Raw genomic sequence first — 17,429 nt, forward strand, 5'->3', positions numbered from 1 at the left:
TCTAAAGGTCACTGATAAAGTGGAAAGACTCACATTAGCTTCAGTGGGTTTTGGATCAGCCCACTATTGTTTGCATAGGAACACAACCCACTTATATTCTTAGGGCCAGATTATTAGGCACCTAACTACCTTTAAAAATGTGGCCTTTGGAGTCAAAACTCTGTGGCGTATCAGGGACGTAGCCACAAGTGAGTCTGCGTGCACAGTTGCCAACTTTCATGGGGTAAATAAGCACCCCGACTTTAACAATAAGCCAAAAATCAAGTTAATCTTATTTCAAAAGAAGGCCAAAGCAAGACAATCCCTAAGAATCCCAACACTCTGTGACTAGATCCCCCAGGCCTGCAGTCTGGGACTATAGTGGGCCTGCTGTGCACCTCTGACTCTCTCTCCTCCTTACCCCAGCTTGCTACTCACCCCTGCTTGCTGGGGGCAGTTCAAAAAAAAGAAGTCAAACAAGCTATAAGCCAAAAACTAGTCAACAAGAAACTCACAAGCCAATTAAGACAAAAACAAGCCCAATTTCTATGGGTTTTATGTGGGTTTGGCATGTCTGCCTGGGTGGGCTGTGGCCCACCCACTTAGAATCCAGGCCCTCGCCCCCTCCTCTGCTCCGGCCCCAGCGCTAGCCCCACCCAGACATGGGGGACACCGCACGCTGGGTGCACACACACATGGCCCAACTGGAGGGGGCGGGACAGCAGCACAGTGCTGGAGGAGTATGTCATGCAAGCACGCTGTAACTGGTGGAGGGCAGGTGAGAGGCATGGCAGAGACGATCCTCAAAAAAGAGAGAGGCCTGCCGCCTCAAGGAGCTGAGCCCAGCGTAGGATGGGGATGAGTGCCGGCCAGGAGCCATGCACGTTGGAGAGTGATGTCTTCTTCCAGAGCTGGGTGCATGCAGAATGTCCATCACTTCTCTGATCCTTCCTACCACCGTCATTGCCTGCCCACCCAAAGCCAGGGCCCACCCAAATGTCCCATGCTGGCTACGCCACTGGCTTGAATTAACAGAGCAAGTGATCTGAGGCACAGAATATAGGAATGCAGCATGAGGGGCTAATTTTGTGTAGAGTTCAGCCCCTGAGTAGTCTTGGCCATTCAAGCATGTGCCAGCTAGTAACAGCCCCTAAGGGGCTCTTACACTAGCTGAGGATCACCAGAGCACATTACTCATATGTCCATTCTCAGCTATGCCCCCAACATGCTACCTGGGCAGGAAAGTGTGAAGGGAATAGGGGGAAAGCAGGCTATGCTGGCTCTATGCCACCAGCATTGGATTATTGGATATGCTGGGTTTCTGGCCCCTTTGTGCCACAGAGCAGTCAGTGCACAGAGTTCTGAATAGGACCAAGGATCTGGCCCAATGAAGTCACCAGTGTAACAAAAGTTCAAGTGAATCAGAGCAAAACACTTAATTTTCAAACGCAGGTCCTGATAGATGCATTGTAAGCATCCTGTCTCCTGAGGTGAACTTTCCTACTGTGGCACTGAGATGAAAGTATGTTGTTTCCTGTTTTTTAAAATCTTTATAAGAGAGGGGAGTGTTCCATTAAAACACACACGGAAAAGCTGAGAAAGTATGAAACTAAAATTCCAAAACCTCCATCAAAAATAGAAAATGGAAAAGATTACAATTGAAAGACTGGGAGACTTCTGACTCCGTCCCATTGGTATTACTGCTAACCTTCCAACTATTTCCTGTTTGTCAAAGTTTACTCCAGTGTGGTTTGTAGCATACTGTACTCCAAACTGAGACTTCAATTTATAAATACATAAAGTGTCAATAAGATTTGTTAACTTTGCACAAAGCAGATTTTTCTTAGACCTTTTGACCGACATTTACAAAAACATTTGCTTTCTTTATAATTAAAGAAACTGTTTTATAAAATTTTCTTCCAAGTCTTGAAATGGAAAACTCATACCCTCACTGCAGTCCTAACTGCTAGACAAAGCAATTGCACTGTTGTGTTACTCCTTTTTTATGTTTAGCCACAGTGTTGAAACAGAACTCTAAATAAAGTATGCAATTGAAGCAAGGGGCACGATGCTCTGCTGTTGTATGCTGGTGCAATTCTGTGACTCCACTGATGCTGAACCAGTTTACATCAGTAGAGGATTTGGCCCTAGGAAATGTCAACAGCAAAAAATTCCATTAAGGCTAAGGCTATACTGAGAAATTAAATGCAAAGAAGTCAGGAAAATCAATACCAATGTAAACTCTGCCTCTGCTCCCTAAACTGGAATTAGGTTTGGAGTCAGGATTAGATTTGGATTTTCTGTACATATATGGACAGAAAATATTCTCCAGTCCAACCTCCTCCACCTTCTGGGTGGATTGTGGGAGTAGAGAGAACAGTGAGCTAAAGAATGACCCCCAACCTGAAAATCCAGCAATTCATTAAATTACTTCCTACAACATCTCATTCCTCTCTAGGAACTGGAGGACCTAGAACTCTGCATTTAATTTAACTCCACTGTCTGGAGACCCACTCATACTTCTGCCATCCCTCCATGTACAAGCAAGAGACCCCAGTGTACACCAGCTCTCTATATATGGGATGGAAACTCCCATGTACCACCTCCATCAACATGTGGGCCATGGACTGCAAGTGTCCTTACCTATCCCCACCCATCCACCCTGCTGCTATGGGCTGGAGGCTCCTGCCCTTGAAAAGCCTCCTCTCATAGGCTGGGAGGAGGAATGATGTTCACGTTGTATAGCTCTGCGGCCTCACTCTCTTCCTGCAGTGCTGGTGGGCTTTTAAGGCTCCAGGGCTTCAATGACATCCTCTATTGTCATCTCTAAGCTTAGCAAATACACATAAAGTGCATATTAGAACCTTAACTGAGAATTTCCCAACATTAGCTATATTTAAATTCACAACCATAATTTGGCATTAAAACCATTTTTATTATACGCTCACCTGAATCACGGCCAAAGTTCATTATCTAGCTGTTTTTAAACAGTATCTCATCTCAGGGCCTCATCCTTCACCTTTAACCACATGTGCAATCCTTGATTTCAATAGGACTATGCACATAACTAAGGCTTACTCACATGAATAAGGCTATTTGTATGAGCACAGAAGAGCTCCAATCCTATGTGAGGCTATTTTTTTAATCCTGTCCACCCAGCAGTTCCCATTCCCACTTGCTCCCTCACTGTTTCTTGCATTTTTGTCCCACAAAAAGATCCTTCAAATTCCACAAGAACGACAGATTCCTCCATGCCGGTAAAACACAAACAAAAAAAACTACTACAGTTGGTTAATTATATAAATACATGGAATTCAGACAATATTTGCGATTAAAGAATAAAATAAATCTTAAACCCTGTAAAACATACTTTAACTCCTGTTATAATAGATATCAAATCTCTTTTTATCCCTCACTTAAATTTAAGGATTAAAACTTAGAAAAGAAAAGAAAAGAAAAGAAAAGAAAAGAAAAGAAAAGAAAAGATAATCTTGTTTTACACTGCTGAAACTCTATCTATGACCAGCTGACAAGAGATTTAGTGTTCTCCTGTAAATTTCTGCAGTCTGTTGGGTTGGGTTTTTTGCCCACCCAATCCCACCAACAAAGTACATTGTACACACTCCTGCTATTACGGCAGTGGATCCTGCGGGACCCATGGGATCCCAGTCCCTCTGCAGGCTCTACTCCACTCCTTGTAATAAGTTACTCATTAAGGGCTTGATTCAGCATCTTTTTAAGTAGTGGAAAGACCTACTGGGTTCAAGGGGCATTAGATGAGGTACTGGTACATGTGCATATGTAACAGGTAAGGGGACAGAGATAATATTATCTAGGATTACTTTCCCTTTCCTGCATTTTGACCTACTCTTCTGCTGACGCACAAGTCAGAGATCAGTCCTTTCAGGACTGAGATTTACTGTTATACAATTACGCTTTTGAAAGAAAGAGTCAGACACAATTTCTTAAAAAACACCACCACCACCCCAACATTTAATAATTATAAATAATCTATATGCAATATTTGACTTGGTTGTCAACATTTCCCATAAACAACTATTTTAGGTGATAACCCTTTGGTGTTTTGCTCACAAACTTCCATACTTGCTGCTATTACAAGATATTGAGGAAATGTCTACCTTGACCCACACATGTATCTTCACTTCCCTCCAAGTTTCTCATGAGGTGAGCCCTTCTTACAATGTGTGTAATTCAAAGTATATATGTTCCTTGAGCCTCTTACAGCTAGAGTAATTCCAGGGTCTTCTTCCAACTCCCCTGCACCTCTTCAGCAACAGCAGTCTTAATTCTTATAACCAGTAGTAACTTACAGTCTCTTGTAGCTCCCAGTGAGATAGGGAGCAGGTTATCTGGATCCATATGGATTGGCACAATCTTTGAGACACCAACCTTGCCATCAACACCTTTTAATTCTGTGGGCTTCAGCTGCTGAGTTCCCACAGGTGGTCTCCAACTTCCCCTTATAGCCTCACTGAGCTTCAGGTGGCTCAGCCTTCAGATGGGGACTGTGAGTAGGTTCTGTCAGGCAGTTTGTCTACAATTAAAAGCTGCCTGTATAGCTTCAACTCAGCTACTGAGCATGTGTAGCGACTGCTACACCCCAGACTGGAAGTTTCTTGCTCTTTTAATGGAGTTACCCTGCCCAGCTCTGGCACAGTTCCCACCCGTTGTGCAATGAACCATGGATCCTTCCCACTGTTTCTTCCCTTATTTATACCAGTAAATGTTGCAGTGAAAGCACATGGGTTACACATCAATTGGGCCATGGTTCTGGATAGCTGATGAATTTTCTGGATATGAGCGGCTAATATGAAGAGTTTGCTGTCCATTCTGGCCTTCTGCATTTGATAACCACAGCAGGGGATCACAGCAATCCAGCGATATGACCTAGGCTACACATTGAGGAGATTGTTTTGTGAAGAACAAATGTCCCAGTGAAGCAGGGGCTGACCGTATCCTTTTTTATCCAATAATGCATCACAAACCAGCTATGTGCGGAGGTTTTTGGAAATATTTGGGTCATACACTCCACACGCCAGCAGCATCTGTATTTGGAGCTGTTGAAAGAAGGGCTCAGATAAGTCTCTGTGTTTTGTTTACATGTGCTCTGCAGTCAGTCTTCTGTTTTGAGGAACAATATTTAATTTGAACATTCCTTTTGACTGAATTTCTTACCTCTTATGCAAAAATATTTGTCTTTAACTCTGTCCTGTTGGATTCCCCAATTTTCCCAACACAAGTGCGAGGTGTGTCCTTGCAAGCTATACAATGCTGCATGTCAGATCTAGGGACGACTTCTAAGCAGAGTACCTCCAGCTCCCGGGATGGCAAAGGCTGAGAATGTTGTGGAGGCAGCATGCTCAGCTACTGGGCAGGAGGCAGAATCTCAGTCCAGCAAAACACACGTAGCCCCACTGAAGCCAATGGGACTATTTGTGTACTTACATGCTTAAGTGCTTTGCTGGATCATGGCCTTAATTCTTAAACAGCTCCTCCCAGCTTTGCCCGGAGCAGTGCTGATAAATCCCAGAGGGACTCGCACTCGCCCACCCAATGGGCTTTATTTGTTTATGTACACGCATTTTTTTATTTACGACCATCTGCTCTTCATGATATCTCAGGTTGGATGGACACAAGGTATTTGAGAGGGGAACAGAAATGACCAGTGGAGCATGTTTTGAGCCCTTTATCTACTCGGTCTTGTGTTCTTATCCAAAGACAGTCCAGCAGGCTTTCTTCTTCTAAAGGGACACTGACATCTACCTGCCAAGGGCATGGGCACTGTAAACTGGCAACCTTCCCGACTAGCCTGGGGAATTATCAACTATGCCCAGATCAGTCTTTAGCCTTTGCCTCTGGGCTCCATTTATTGTTCAAACAACCAGCAAACTTGCAAAAGGAAACAAACTTCCACTTGAGGCTTTCTAGCCAGCCAGGACACCAGGGCTTCCCACCGGGAGCCTTCCTTCTCCAGGAACTTCTACAGGAGCAGCCTCTCCCTTTCCTCGGCTCTTTATAGGGAACACCTGTTCCTGTCTCAATTGCATCTAATTAGTGAACAGGGCTGGCTGACCCCAGGCCTCTGGCTCCTGGAGAGACAGGCCATCCTGTTACAGACCATTGTTAATAACCAAGACACTCAGGCAGTATAACACCTTGTAATTAGAGCTGGGAAAAGTATTTACAGCAAATGATTCATGGGATGAATTAATTCCTCTTTTCTGTCAGCACAACATCTGCAATTTAGAATCATTTATTTGTTATGCAAAAGTCTTGGACAACTAGCTGGAGCACATATTTTAGCCTATAGATTGATTGTCACACACTAATGGTGACTCAAGATTTAAGCGTTCACTAGTCATGTGTAAAGACCAGGCACATAAACGTCAAGATTATTTCTATTCCTCTGATACTTATTTTTGTAAAACTGTCAAATGCCAGGGATTAAAATCCCCTCACTTCATTAATTTCAACCAAAGCAACAGTATCCAGTAAACTGCTTAATTGCAGCAAGATACCATGGCAACATGAGCTTGATCAGCAAGGAGTTGAATGATCAGCTGTAACTCCAAAGCCATGAAACAGAGATCCTTTCCTTTTTTTAATGGAGATCAGTACTCCAGAGTCCTACCTGCATTGTATTACTGAATGGCACATACTAAGGCTGTCGATTAATCGCAGTTAAGTCATGCGATTAACTCAAAAAAAATTAACTGTGATTTTAAAAAGTAATCGTGATTAATCGCACTGTGAAACAATAGAATACCAATTGAACTTTATTAAATATTTTTGGATGTTTTTCTACATTTTCAAATGTATTGATTTCAGTTACAATACAGCAGGAGAACAAGAATGCTAGCATGGAGGCAGCTCACCTGACCCCTTTTCTATGTGGGGCTGGGGAGAATCACACAAAGAGAGCTCCCTCCATGCACATCTCCAAAAGGCTTAAGTTGAACTGGAAGTGATCCCTCTATTCCACCAGCTGCATGTCATCACTCTCCTGTGCCTTGGGACCTCTGTGTTTTCATGCTACTTTCATTCTCTTCTTCCTGTTGTAAGGCCCCATATCGCCACCCTTTCACCTGCCAGCACTTAGTACCTCTCACCAGCCCATGTGTGCTTGTCACTGTCCCACATCCTTTGGCTCACTTGTCCCTGTTTCCACCAACTGAGCTGTTACACTGGGTTCTATATCACCAGACAATCTCCCATGTTGTGGCATAGGTGCTGGCTGCAAGGGGTTAGAGTTGCTTTGCTCCAGTGGCACAGCACACTGCAGTCCAGGATCTGGGCCATAGTCACTTGTACTAGAGATTCTCATGGGCTTTTGAACTTTACGGGCTTGCCTCATGTGTAGCAGTTATTAACAAAGCGGGTGGAGTGGGAAGTAGTTAGCCAGAAATTGTCAGGATGAGCCACTCCTTCATGGATTTCCTGAAACTAACCAAGATGTTGAAACTTTCTCACAGAGGAAATCAGAGATTTTTCTAGATGGCCAATAAGAGTTGGATAGTAGTAGAGATGGGTTTAAACTAAGAAACTTCATCCAAATCCACTGGAACTTCCTTAGAATCCAGATCCTAACCCTTCTCAGGTTTTGGAAAACAAACCCCAACACAAAAGGTTTTGTCAACTTAACATATCACCTCATTGCCCATCTATAGATAGCAGGTAAAAATCCTGGGTTCAGAAAAGAGACCCTATTTTGGGAAGACAGTATCAGCTTGTCTGGGGTTAACAAGACCATGAATTAAAGGATTCTGTCACCCATTGACTCCAGTAGGAACAATTGTCATCCTCTAAATATGTTGCCAAACTTTCCGCATATTTATATTGCTTTGATTACTAATTATTGATAAGTGTCCAAAGTGTGCTGGCCACTTTACAGAGAAACAAAATAATTGCAAATAATAAGCATGTTCTACTTTACTCACCTGAGTAGTCTCATTGACTAATTAAGGGTTTACGGGCTCAGTGCCTAAAAAAAAAAAAATCAGCATCTGCTGTAAGGGAGGGTTCAAGTAAGAAGGGATGGGTGTGGAAAGGAAGAGTGACAGTTACTCAACAAAAATACTCGGTAGCTTTGTTGCCTGTGTGTACATTTTAAGGTTTCTGCTATGGTGTTGTTAAGATCTAAAATGTCATTTTTATTTTTTTGAAATCTTTGGCCTGAGAGTTTCAATGCTGCCTTGGAGATTTGGATGCCCAGTCTAAAACCCTAGAAACAGCACTGAAAAGCTCAGTCTTGGTTTTTACATTTTCTCATTGTGACAAAACGTACCCGAGTCCACACCCTACATGCTATTGTAATGATCTTTGCACAGTATGCCTTGCGAGCTATCATTTGAAAACTCATAATTTGCTAGTCATTATTGTTCTGGTAAAATATGTGTGGTAACCTTTTATGTGAAGTTATGAGTCCACTGTATGGTGTTATCAACACGTGCTTCAAACTGAGGTTGGCAGGCAGGTCTGTCTCAAACAAAGGAATGTGTGCTCTGATTGGTTTGCATGTAAGCAGCAAACAGAGTCATCAAGCAGGAAGGGAAGCAAAGGAGGCTCAAACAGGTAAGGAAAAAGCAGCAGGGAACATCCTTCCCCATCGACTTTTTGTGTCCTGGTACCCAGCCGGAAATTTTTGTGAAAGGGGGGAATGAAACTATAAAAAGAGGGACAAAAACCCACAAAGCACACCCCCCACACCCTGCTCATTGCATTGATGGCACATGAAGCAACAAACAAAGCATTAGTTGGATTTTGGGAGAATGGGTCCTGACCTAGAGGGTTTGGTCAGTAAGATTGCTGAAAGCATGTTATGAGAAACCTTGCTTGAATCTGATATAGTGTGTTAAGTTAGGCACCAGAAGTGTTTTAACTTTATTTTCTTATAACCATTTCTGACTTTTATGTCTCATTACCTGTACTCACTTAAAATCTCTTCCTTTCTAGTTAATACACTTGTTTTATTGTTTTATCTACTCCAGTGTGTTTAAATTGAAGTGTTTGGGAAACTCCACTTGGGTGGCAAATTGTATGCCTATTATTTCTATTAAAGAAATAACGGACTTTATATAAACTTGTACTGTGCAGGAGAGGGCTGGGCAGTACAGGACATATATTTCTAAGACTGGGGATGCATTGGGTAACCCTGCGGTATAACCAAGGCTGGTAAGAGCCAAGGTGTGACCGGCTGGCTGCAGTGCATACACAGACATAGCTGGGAGGGACTTGCAGGCTGGAGGCTGTTTGTGAACAGTCCAGGCTGGAGGCTACAGCAGCAAAGTAGTGTAATGGACACCCCAAGTCAGAGGGTAGGGGTGACACAGCTACTCATCAGGCTGGATTGTTCCTGTTATCCAATTACCCAATCTGTTGCAATAAAAAGCTATTTTTATACACTGACTTGGCTGTCCCGACTGTCTGTCTCCTAGAACGTCTCAGAAGAGATCACATGGTAGCCTGACAAAGTGAAGAGTGCATGACAGCCTCATTTGCTGACCTTAAGAAAGAAATGGGGACTGTCAGTCCCACTTCAGCGTAGTTCAAGCTGGGATTTATAAAGATGAACAGGGCACCGTGATTATGGGAAAAGGTTCTGTCTGAGCACTAGTAGTATTTTTTGCCTTGCATTTACCAGGGAAGATCAAAACTTTATTCCTCTGACCAAGAATATCAGCCACAGTCTCCTAGGGCCATATTGTGCGCAAGAGACACTCACTTCACAAAAACAAAGAAGAGTAATGCTGAGTCACTGACAGCAACATGGGCGTATGTCACTACCAACTCAGAAGAGTAATGTTTTACTCACACTTTACACAGGTGTAAGTGACTACACAAAGGGAAAGGCAGCAGATCATCATTCCCACAGACAGTGTGATGGATGTTGTATCAGACAGTAGATGTCCTTTTCAGCAAACTCAGAAAAGTTTTATTTTCAGAGCTTGGCAGATACTAGGGAGGAATAAACCTCGATCGAGTACTGGATGGAGTAGGAGCCCTATTACAGTCTAAACTTTGAGCTAACCTCACACCTTGAACCTTGTGGGGCTGGATCAGTCTGCAAGATGTCTTCAGTGAGAAGCGTTGGAAGAGCTTAGCTGGCAAAATCTGCCAACTTGACTGGAAGCCAGATGGGGAGAACTGCAGGGTGCTTTTTAAGGGGCCAGTTAAAGAGAATATGCAGTGGGGAACTGGAGTGATCAGTTTCCACACTTGGGATTTTTTCCCTCCTGTTTAGGCAACCTATTTCCCTGGAGGAACCTCAAAGATGATGGTTAATGAGTTTCTGGCTTCCTGCATGTTTTCTTGAAGGCAAATCAAATTTAGCAAGATCCAAAACTCAGCTGAAAATTGAGAAGCAGCAACCTGCATGGCTGATTCACACTAACCCGGATAATTGTTAGCAGTTCTTCACTGAGAGGAAGCAGGCTAATATTGCCACAACGTTCACCAGCTGTCTTAGCAGCTATTTCAATTAAATAACCAACAGGACACAGGAGGTAATGAGAAGAATTCATAGAAAAACATTAATTAAAGCTCTGTCCTACCTTAAAGGTGCTGTTTAAACTGAGACGGGGACAGCTAACACCAGCCAATCATAGATCCAGCAGTACCCAGAACCATCTGTAATATAATGAGGATAGCCCTGAGTGCAAAGACCTCCCATGTGACCTGCTGTACTTAAATTAGCTGCCCAGCTGAAATGAATAAACACTCAAAATAAGAAAGGAGATTGAAGCAATTTCAAAGGTGAATAAAAGACTTTCCTCAAGCACAGCAGGAATAGTAGGTTAGAGTTAAATTTAAGGCAAAAGACCATCCCAGTTGAACTGAGACCTAAATCCTGCAAAGATTTATGCATGTGCTGAGCTTTAACTTTACAGTGAATCACATTGAGCCTACTTCTCATTCTGGGTGCTCAGGCAATGTAAAGGGCCCCTCAAGTGGTTGTGGAATCTCCATCTCTGGAGATATTTAAGAGTAGATTAGATAAATGTCTATCAGGGATGGTCTAGACAGTATTTGGTCCTGCCATGAGGGCAGGGGACTGGACTCGATGACCTCTCGAGGTCCCTTCCAGTCCTAGAATCTATGAATCTATGAAATTGCATGCACGCACTCTTTAAGGCTGCAGTACACTGCCAGAGTGGTGTAGTTGGCCTCAGTGTTCAGCGGCCCTAGTGGGGAGCTTAAATCAAGCACATGCACGAACCTTTATGGAATCAGTGCTTGAAGTCTAACCTATTATCCATCTATTTAGTGCTGTGGGCTCACAATATTTTGTGCTCTATGGGAAGCCTGCAGATGTTACAGAACCAGTCTGAAAATACTGAATTGCACATCTGCACTAGTGAGACCACTGCTATATACTCTTTGCTTTATTTTTTCACATTTATTTTAATTATACACGGTTCAGGTCATGAGTCCTTTGTTCTGTTTTATTCAAACTTTATCCTTTCTAAATATGACCAGGTACATCAGGATTTGGGCCACTATAGCTTTATGATCAGGTGCCAAATGTTTGCAATTTTCTGTCATGGACTGGCTGTAAATCTAAGTTACAATATTGCTGAGGAATCAATGAAATCCTTTACTTTTAAATATGACTTTGCCAATTTTGTAGAACCTGATTCTGGACTCCTAGCTCATACTAACTTGTACTCATGTGAGAAGCCCTCATTAAGGTCAATCGGACGACGCTATTAAGTGCTTCTAAGCAGGAGTAAGGGGAGCAGAATTGGACCCTCAATGATTTATGCCTAAATTTTCAAATGCTTCAGCTTTTGGGTGACCATCATTAACAGTGAGCAGGGTTAGATGGCATGGGAGTAAAGAGCCCTTTCTGCTTGGCAACTTTGCCCACTGCAGCCGCCAGCAGACCTGGACTGTTGGCAAATGATGTGTCTTTACTTCCCAGACAAGGCCTTGTAGTGCAGAGTCACTTCATTATATGAAGTGCTAAACTCCTTGGGATGAAGCAATTATCACTTCCTAAACAGGCCCTTAAAGAGACCTTACCCCTGTTCTCGGAAGACCTGCCAACGCTATGATTTCACTCCAGAGACTATGGGTTTTCAGGTTGTACTTACGAAGAAATCCCTGTCTGAGAAACAACCTTCCCTATTCTCCCGCCTCCTGGGAAATTAATCAGGAGCACCACAGATAAGGAGGAACAGCCTAGTCTCTGCATACGTGGGACAAAAAGCATTCCCCTCCTGCAAGCACAGAGCTGGAGTGCTCCTGAAGCACTCAGCCCTGAGAGTGCACAGCTGGCTGGGGAGATCAGCTAGCCTCCAGCTGCTCTCTAGGAGATAGAAGCACTCAATATTATACACTCCTGGCATGCCCAGAAAGCTATGGAACAAATCTATGAATATTGCTGACCTACTTAGAGACAGTCAGTGTGGCTAGAGACAAAGAGATGAACGTTACATTGCTTCTCTCCACTCTTTAATAGTCTGTCTATCTGATTCAAACCGACCGGGCTCCCTCTTGGCTCCATCAAAGAAATAGGATTTTTTTTTATTTTATAAAGTTAATATTGTCAGAGTAGAATTAGAATTGACACCTCTGCTCCAACAGAGAAGGAGAGGAATTGATTGGACAGCTGTTGAAATAGTGTTGGCAGCGAATCAGGCCCTTAGCCACCTGATCCAATGCAGATGATCTCTTGGCTTCATCTACATATGTCCATCTGTTATACTGGCATTCTGATTGTTTACATATTAGTTACAACCTACTGCTGTTCAAAGGTGCCAAGTGACCCTACATTCAGATAGGCAGCCGGGACACTACCCCGATTAGCCTCTCTTTTGCAGAATGCTCCATCCTCTGTGCCAGCACTGAAGCTCTGGTACTGCATGTTTCTTTAAATGTGATTCCACCTGTTGACACTTGCCAAGAGACAGTGCTTGGAGAGTACACATGCTGATGAACTTTGACAGGTGGACTTGTTGTGGATTCCATAGAAACTCAGAAACTTTTGCCAGCTGGAATCATGTCTGACAGCAGGTCCATGGCCCACAACCACCGTAGATACCACCTGTTTGTCCCTTGCAATGTTCATGTATCTAGGAAATCCTGCACCATTCACCATCACTGGTGCAGCTCCAAGAGCAGAAGGACTTGTCATCTAGATGTGTGCTGAATAGGTTAAGGAGGTACAACATGGTAAAATCTCCAGCTAATGCCAAGGCCCTCTTTGCACTAGCTGCCACTGCTCCCATCATCAATCTGCCCTGGGACTGGTGGTGAAATGGTGGAGGATTTCCCCAAAATGTCTAGGCAAGGCCACAGATCCACAAAAGAGTGACTCCAGCAAAGCCTGAGATGTACACTGTGCATGTCCCAAGAATTAGACAATTTGTTGAAGGGACAACAGTGCTGATTCATGACAGCTCTCTAATGTAGACAGGAAAAAGACAAGAGATCTTGTCATGATATCTTTGCCTCTGGAGCACCCCTGGGTAGTATGGGGCACTGTGGGGAAAAGGCAGAGAAAAAAATGGCTCATTTCTCTACTTGCTGACATGGCTACATAACCAAACTTAAAGATGCTTGTTACCAGACTGGCTAAGGAATTTGACCTTTTCTACTATGCTAGAGTAGAGAAGGAATGCCAAAGCCTGAAGCCTCATTACCTATTAAAAGAAATCAGCCTCTCATTATTGCGTACCCCTGTCTGCATCTTATATAAATCTGCCCCCTGTGTTTGTCCCACTGTCCTGTATGGTGTCTTGAATCTGTGCATTTGCGTCTGGTTAAGCCAAATTATGGCTGACTGTTAACGTCTTCATTTCTTCTGCGATGCCTGGAGTAGCTGGAAGAAGGTGCAGCAAAACCAGGAATGATACTAAATTTGGGCATAGACAGGTTGCATTATCTGCTACGTATCCTGGCCTGTTATCCTGTATTTATTTTTACTAAACATGTAATGAAATGTTTTTGAAAATGTTAGCCACAACACAATAAAGTACACCAACCACAGATGATCCCCTTACACTGAATGCCAGCACCAGTGAATAATCATTTAATGTGAAGTGTTATACAATGGGTCAGCAGGAAACTTCTGCTGAAGTGAGAGAGAGCATCTTCAACTTAAAAGGCTCTAATTCAACTCAGACACAGGAGTACATGTAAGCAATTTATTATGTTAGCTTGTTTTAGCCCGTTTGCTTAGAAGTGTGTTAGGCATCAGAAACTATCTGATTAAGGAACTGGAGATCTTTATAAAATAGGCATGTGTTATGGGGAGGTAATTGGTTGCTAGCCCTTGATTCTACGAAAATGAAGCACATTAGTGATTTTAAAAGAAGCTACAGCACAAAAAATTATTTTCAAGAAAAAAAAATCAAATAGTTGTAGAATCTTATAGCCACACAAGGGATTGGTATAGATAGCTGCTCGTAGCACTGATGTAGAAATCCACTGCACTTCTTTTAATACAATTAGCATTAAAAGGCATGAATGCTAGTGATTAGTAGTCACAGTTGTCCTGAATGAGGTAATGTATCTTTTCGCAGAACTATTTGAATGCAGGGATAGGGAGCTGTCTTTGCTTAGCTGATTGATCTGAGAAAGTTTTTATTCCAGAGAATTTAATTTTTTTGGGAGGGAGGAATTATGCATTCATCTGAATTCATTTAGGACCTGAGCTAAGGCCCACTGAACTTAATGGGAAGATTTGTTGATGGCAGTGAGTGTTGGAGCACAGTCTTGTAGAAGAAGGATGATCTTGTGGTTACAGCACTGCACTAGGACTCAGAAGACCAGGTTTCAATTTCCACCCTTGCAACAGACTTCTTGTGTGACCATGGGCAAGTTACTTAATCTCTCTGTGTCTCAGCTCCTGATCTGTAAAATAGGGATAATACAACTCTAGTACTGCACCTAATTTCTTGGGGCATGGTCTGTCTTTTATTACACGTGTGTGTCAAATACATAATTTGTCAGGGCCTCTGATGCTAAGTGTTTAAGGCACTGGACTTGAAATCCAATGGAGTTTCCCCATGCAGCTTTAAATCCTGCTCACAGCAGCTAAGGCTTTCATAAGAGTCAAACAGGAATTTGATCTATATATAGATTAATTATAACTCTGGATATGTTTGATGACAACATAAATCTTATGCTTCAGAGTTTACACTAATCTCTATTAGAAATCAGGATGAAACCTCATGTTAGGGACAGACTATTACACATCTGGTACAGCAGGGTTCTTACTCTGTGCTCTGATGCATCTGGTGCTGGCCACTGTCAGAGACCCGGTACTGGGCTAGATGAACCTTGGGTATGATCTAGTTTGGCAATTATTCTGTTCCTAGCTGAGGTTCTGACCCATAGATTTTCTGGATGCCTTTTACTTAAAAAATAATCACTAAAAAGTTAAGGATCTATTCTCCCACTGTTCCCCATTACTACTGTACAATCTCACTGTATGTACAGGTCCCAAGAGAGTGCAAGGGTCCCCATGGCGACTTAACGCATGGTGTGCTGGGGGAAAGTCTCCAGTGTACTAACTTGTTTTGCACTAAAAGTTCTGTAGCGTGCTTTGACACACTGCTCTTGGACAGTTAGTGTTTGGCAGGTGCAGGTGCTGTAGATTGAAGGCCGCTAAGGCCAAGGGTACATCTAGATGGTTGTACCAAACCCCATGGCACTGAGTCTCTGATCCCGGGTAAATTGACTCAGGCTTGTTGGGCTTGGGCTGCAGGGCTAACAATTGCAGTGGCGATATTTGGGCTAGAGCCTGGGCTCTGAGACCTTCCCACCTCACAGGGGCTGACAGCCCAGACTCCAGCCTGAACCCAAAGTCTAATATGCAATTTTATAGCTCTGCAGCATGAGGCTCAAGAGCCTCAATCAGCTGACCTGGGCCAGTCAAAGGTCATTTGTTGCAGGGCAGACATACCCTAAGTCTCTGTGTAGACAAGCCCTAATATTAAACAGATATGTCAAAGATGCTACATATAGAACTACTCATTTTTTTAAAGTTTCATGTCAAATTCACTGGTATTTCAGTGCTTAGCAGTTACCCAATTTAGCGTGTGGGTCTCATTTGACACTCTTTTGCTATGGAAACCTTGTATTGGCGTAAGAGGAACACGAGGCTTCATATTTATAAACAAAAAGCTTGAATTTCTTTACAAGTAAATTATAGTAAAACAGTTTTGAAACTGAACATACAGTATTTTCATGGTCACAAATATTCTTCAAATACATTTTATTTGTATTTCCACTCATATTGAATTTTCACTTCCCCAAATAGTTGAATGACATTTGCTATCATGTGCCACAGTGGGCAACATGCATAAGAACCAAGGCAACTTTTTAAAGTAATCATGAATATCTGGTAAAGGAATCCAAACGTGTTTTGCAAACTCTGTCCTGTTACTTTAAGAATTTGTTGGGGCGATGGGTGGTGGTGGAAGCATTCATTACTCATATAAATCTGCTTTGAAATTACTCTATACCAGATTGAATCTACTGTAAAACATTGCTGTACAATTCATCCTAGGTTTTATTTTCAGTGTCCTTAAAATTATGGAGTTTTCATAGGGAAAGTTCTTGCTGCTGCTCAGTTAACTCTTGGTCAGATCTTAGTAAACTACAAGAGACATGCAGAATCTAGCTCAGTAAAGGTCAGATTACACTACCCAAAAGCCAATTTAGTCCCACTTTACTCCTGGAGAAGTCCCATTAATTACAATGGGATTACTTCAATAATAAAGGGTCTAGTAGTGTGCGAAGGGGCTGTAGAATGCAGCCGTAGGCATGGCTGTTTTATACATCTTCTAGATCCAATGACAGATTCTGCCAAATGTTAATTGTATCACAATGTTCTCATTTCTTATGAGAGAGATAAATGAGGAAACATCTGCGTAGTTTCCGTGGCTACAGCAGCAGCATCAAAGCAGAGTCACTGTAACATAGATTGTTACCTATATTGGTTCAACTATGCGCTCAGGGTGTGAAAAATCCACTAGATTTGTCTCTCTGCTTCCTCTTGGGTCTACACTACATTGACGGAAAGTTTTTTTCCCATCATGTAGTTAATCCACCTTTCCAAGAGGTGATAGCTAGGTTGACAGAAAAATTCTTCCGTCAATCTACAGTGGGAGTTAGGTTGACCTAACTATGTTGCACAGGTGCACAATGTTTCACTGTTCTGAGTGATGCAGCTAGGTTGACAAAGTTTTAGGTGTAGACCAGGCTGGAGCTACAGACAAATATGAGGCTTAGGACACGACACTCATATCATAATTAGCACAGATGGTCACTGGAAGCATGTTCAGCTAGGATGCCAACAAGCCAGCTTACATTCAGGGGTGGCTCCAGGCACCAGCACGCCAAGCGCATGCCTGGGGCAGCAAGCCATGGAGAGCGGTCTCCTGGTTGCCGCGAGGGCGGCAGGCAGGCTGCCTTCGGCG

This window comes from Gopherus flavomarginatus, chromosome 4, assembly GCF_025201925.1.
Source record: "Gopherus flavomarginatus isolate rGopFla2 chromosome 4, rGopFla2.mat.asm, whole genome shotgun sequence".
Lineage (NCBI taxonomy): Eukaryota > Metazoa > Chordata > Testudines > Testudinidae > Gopherus > Gopherus flavomarginatus.